This window comes from Alligator sinensis, unplaced genomic scaffold (assembly GCF_000455745.1).
Source record: "Alligator sinensis unplaced genomic scaffold, ASM45574v1 scaffold1892_1, whole genome shotgun sequence".
NCBI lineage: Eukaryota > Metazoa > Chordata > Crocodylia > Alligatoridae > Alligator > Alligator sinensis.
Window position 1 is genome coordinate 122,837 of NW_005842966.1, and position 4,943 is coordinate 127,779.

General features: G+C 53.4%; 1 protein-coding gene across 1 annotated transcript in view; it reads left to right on the plus strand.

Moving 5' to 3' along the window:
• The first annotated feature begins 4,797 nt into the window (after positions 1 to 4,797).
• EVI5L (ecotropic viral integration site 5 like) overlaps positions 4,798 to 4,943 on the plus strand; it is a 58,281-nt gene continuing 58,135 nt past the window's right edge. Inside the window, exon 1 of the mRNA XM_025192761.1 lies at positions 4,798 to 4,883. The gene's annotated coding sequence lies outside the window, so the exon portion shown is untranslated. The remainder of the gene's footprint in view (positions 4,884 to 4,943) is intronic.

A 4,943-nucleotide genomic window follows, 5' to 3' on the forward strand; every position in this document is an offset into this window, starting at 1 on the left:
TGGTCTGGTCGCTTAAACAACTACACGAGTTGCTCCAGCCAGCAAGGCTCAGGCCAGCGAATCCGTACATGAAACAGGCCGGCAGGGAAAAGGGTACGTCGAAGGATTGCGCTCGGCGACAGGGAGAAGAATCGATAGGTGATCAGGCTATCGATCAGCTCAGCCGCAAGTCAGGAATCTTCAAAGGCACTCTGCAGTGTGCTCAGAGTTCTCCCACTTGGGCGGAAGTCGCACGGAATTTTATACGGCTAACAAGCCAATCGCTAGCTGCCACGTAGGAATAATTTAGAACTGGCCGATAGTGGGACACAAATTTGCATGCGAATGGCGGGAACTCTCTTGCACCGGGGCTTTCTGTTGCAGCAGAAAACTGTTGCTGTGCACAGAGACTCTCATGTGGCGGGAAAATTCCATCGTGCCGAGGCACTAAAATCATTGGGTTGTGACAGAAGCCAATGCAGTTTTAAAAATGTAAAACTTCATGAAAGTAGAATGAAAAATAAGATTAAAATTTTGTAACTTCTAAGGCAGTATCTACCTCAAGAAAATCCCTTTTTCTCCAGTGCAGCCAGTGTGGGCCTAATTCTGATTTCACTCTAGGCTTAAACTAGCCTAATGCTACTTGGCCAGATCCTGTTCTTATTGACAGTGGTATAACTCTTAAGTAACTGTATTTCTTCTAATGCAGTGATTCCAGATGGGTATTGGTTTAACTGAGAGCAGAATCCTGCTCATTGGTTTGGCTTCCTTTCTTCGCTGTAGGATAATTAGTTGACATAACTTCAGTCAGTGGTATTTGACTGATATAAAATCAACATAAAAGAAGAACTGGAATCTGTGAGTTTAATCCTTAATGAAACACTGGCATTCTACAACAAATGCTTCGGGGAGGGTTAGAGGGGGAGAGGTTTCACAAGTCACATCACACCATGTCCGTGCAAATCTGCACACAAAAAAAGGCAAACACATAATAAGCCTCCTTGTGTGAAGCCCAGAGTGCAGTGGCACATGTCACGCCTTTCGCAGCCTGGCCTCCCCCAAGACTCCACAACTGCAGTCTTGTGGAGGAAAGAAAAGACCCATTCTAAAGGGGAGAAAATGCCAGTTCCTCAGTGTTAAACACAGGGGATAGAAAGCTTGTTTAAACTATCTCTGAACACTTCTTTGCTTTCCTCTGGTGCTGGCTGAATCTAGAGTGATTACATGATGTGGACTTGCTCCATATGTATCATCCGGACCATTTTTGTGTTGCATTTCTGCAGAGTTATGATGGAATCCCCCCACACCTGCCACTGAAATTACAGAGCTCTTGAAAGTATCAGCCAACTGAATGGAGACTTCTGCTTCACTGAACCAAAATTCCAGATCAGAACATGACTGAGTTTGAAGGTTGGGATCTAATTAAGTCCTGTTTCTCCCACCCAGATTGAAGAGGGATTCTGGGCCAATCCGAGATCTGTATGTTCAATGGCAGGTGTGGTATACAGCTCCAAAAGGAAGGGGGACATCTTGGTTCAGCACCCTTAGAAGGTAGAGAACATTCAAAGAACCAACCGAGCCAGCAAGAGAAAGAATGAGTGAGTAATCTCAAGGTGACAGTGAGATCTCAATGCAGTTCTCCTGAGTCATGCTGCATTATCTTGAATATCACACTTTTTTTTCCCCTTCACCTTTCACAATCTTATGTGGCCCTCAACCATACCATCACCATATCTTTGCCCACCACCACGCAAAAGCAGGAATCCTGTCAGTTTATCCAATGCAGCAGAATATCAGCGCATTGGCTGGTAGCGCCAGCCGCGGAACTGGAAGTGCCGACAGAAGTGCACTTCTGGTTTTGCCACTGGCTTGGCAATTGCCTGCGGGGGACCACCCCCTCAGTCGGCAATCTGGTGCCCTGCCAGGTTCGGGAGGCACCAGTCGCCCATGTATCAGACACCGCCCTGTGCTGGGCTGTGCCAAGGGTCGTGCCATGTATCAGACACGTGTGCCCTGAAGGTAGAGGAAAAGGAATAAGAGTGCAGATGAGTGTCATTTGTCAAAAAGGAGCCAGGAGTGGGGTTCAAGGGCTGCGACAGGAGAGAGGAAGGAGGTGTGACTTAAAAGCAGACATTTAGCTTAGTTGGTTAGAGCCTGATGTAAAGGACACCAAGGTTGCAGGTTTAGTCCCTGGCTAAATGATCTCTTGGGGTCCCTTCCAGCCGTACTTTTTCACAACTCCCATACGGTCTAACAGTAAGGATTCCTGGGTTTTCCACCCAGGCAGCCTGGGTTTGACTCACAGTGTCGGAATGCACCCTGTTTTAGCTAAGCACAGACACCTGGGTTATCTCCCTACTCTATGCTTAGAGGGTGGTGAGGTCTGGGAGCCTGGATACCCAGGTCCCCCCCAGCTCAGAGGGGTCTCTGTCAGCAGTGTGAGGGCCAGGCTTTGGTTCTCTGCATGGGTGACTGGTCGGTGGCGAGAGGCGACAGTGCGCAGAAGCTGTCGACGGCAGCCAATCTCAGGGGGGGCACATGCCCCACTACCAGTTGCCTATGGTGTGCTAGGAGGGGCTAGGGGTTGATAGGCACCCAGGCCCCTAGGCACTTTTAGCTGTTCCCACATGGTCTAATGGTAGGGATTCCTGGTTTCTCACCTAGGCAGCCTGGGTTCAATTCCTGGTGCAGGAATAGCTCTGCCTTTGGTCAGACAAGGAGAGGCTGAAAGACGTGTGACTATTCAGCCTGGATAAGAGAAGACTCAGAGAGGACTTGGTGGTAAGTGTATCAGGGCCTAGAGGAGCATCTGTTCACCAAGGACCCCTAGGAGAGGATATGAAACAATAGGAACAAACCTACTGAAGATCGCTTTAGACTAGACATAAGGGAAAACTTCTTTACACGGTGAGGGTTTGGAAAAATCTCTCCCCAGAGGTGGTACAGTCACTCACCTCAGTGATCTTCAATGAGTGTCTTGACACCCACCTTGCTGGGGTCATCTGATCTCAGCAGTCTTTCCTAAGTGCAGGGGGGCTGAACCCGATGATCTTGTAAGGTCCCTTCCATCCCCTAACATCTATGAAAATCCTCCCTTGCACACTGTCAAGTCACATTGTTAAAGGATCAAAGTTAAATCCATGTGGGACACAAAAAGACATGGATGCTCTTCAGTCTCTACCCCGTTCCCAAGGCCTGTGGCAGGGGCTGCCATCCTCCTCCTGCACTGCACTCCTAGCATAAAATCACTGCCGCGACCCCTCATGGCATCAGGACAGGATTAACACATAGGCAAACTAGGCACATATGGGCGACCCCAGTCCCTCGCCCTGTGGCAGCAGCACTAATGGCCCCATCTGCCTCCCTCCCCTCTGCTGGCCTTGCTGCTGCGGCGGCTGCTTCCTAGCAGTGCCGCCGAGCCCTGCTCCCCACAGGCAGCAACGCCAGAGTGCAGAAGTGGGTCTGAACTGGCCTAGGGCCCACTAAAGGGTTAATCCAGCCTTGCCTGGCATTCTAACCCAAGGCCTCCTGGGAAGCCCTGACCCAAGCCCTTCCCTGACCTCCCCCTCCCACAGACACCCTGCACCCCCTTCCCCGCAGTCTCCCCCCAGGCCTAAACTCCCAAACTAGGGGTCCCTCAGGGTCTCTTCCCCCTCTGCCCAAGCCTCCTCCCTGTGGTCTCCTCAGGGTCTCGGCTGCGAATGCCCTTATCTGACCTCCCATCCCCTGGACTCCCTGTGACACCCCCCCCAGCCCATGCTCTAGGGTCTCCTCCCCCTGCACTACCTTATCCTCCTCACCTGGTCCCTGCAGGCCCCTCTCCTATGCCCTCCCCCATGGTCTCCTCAGGGCCTCCTCCCCCACAAGTTCCCAGACCCCACTAGCAACATGTTGGGGGGTGCATGTGCACCCCGACAGCACTGGGTCACCTTGACAAGCTGTGCTCCCCACTCAGGTGATGGGCAGGGGGACAGGCAGGAGCGCTGACCAGGGAATCGCAGCACCACAGCCACTTCTCAGTGAGCGAGATTGACTGTGGGGGACCACCCCCCTCATCGCTGATGGGTAGCTGGCAGGGCACATGCCCCCCCCACTACCATGGCATCAGTCACCCATGTCGGACCCCTTGCACCGCTCCCTCCCCAAGGCCTCCTAGGCCCCACCCACCCCCCAAAAATTCCTGCTCCCCCTTATCTCTCAGGACGCCCTCCCCCGCCGCGCCCGTTTGTGAGGGGAGGGCGCAGTAACCTCCCTCAGTCCTTGCCTCAGCAGCGCGCCTTCTTCTACTCGACGCCCCATTGGGCGAGCTTCGCGTCCGTCTCCAGCGCTCTGCCAATAAGAGGTCCAGCTGCACCTCCGAGGGGGCGGGATAGGGCTCAACGTTCTAACTAGGCGAAGGGAGGAGAAAGCGATGGGGAGCGGCTTCTTCAGAATCCCATTGGCTTGTCAGGCGCCACTCTGCTATGTCCCTGCGTGTGACAGGTGAGGTTACCTGCCAATCTAACCTCGTCCGCTACCCTACTGGCTTGGGGAGCAAAAGGTGGGGCTTATGCTCCACCCTATCGGACGGCGTGCCTCCCCGAAGCGACGCCGCATCTGTTAGGACTACCTCTGTCAATCAACGCTTGGTGCGTTCTCTATTGGTCTCTGGAACAAGGCAGATCCCACCCCCTCTACGTTGCACTCAAGCCTCTCCTTGAGCCTAATAGGTGGCATGACTTGTCCATTAACTCTCTTCCAAGTGCCTATTAGTTAATTTTTTTTCGTGGGTGAGACTTATATCCCCGCCCCTCTTCTCACCCCTCCTCTGCCCGCATCCGCAGCCCGTTCCATCTTCGGCTCCCCGTGGGTGCGGACGCGGTGCTGTCTCCTTTCTCCGCGCTCCCATTGGACGATGCGGCTCGGTAGGCGGGTGTCGCGGCTGGAGTCCCGGCTCGCCATTGGCCGGCGGGGCGCCGGGGGTG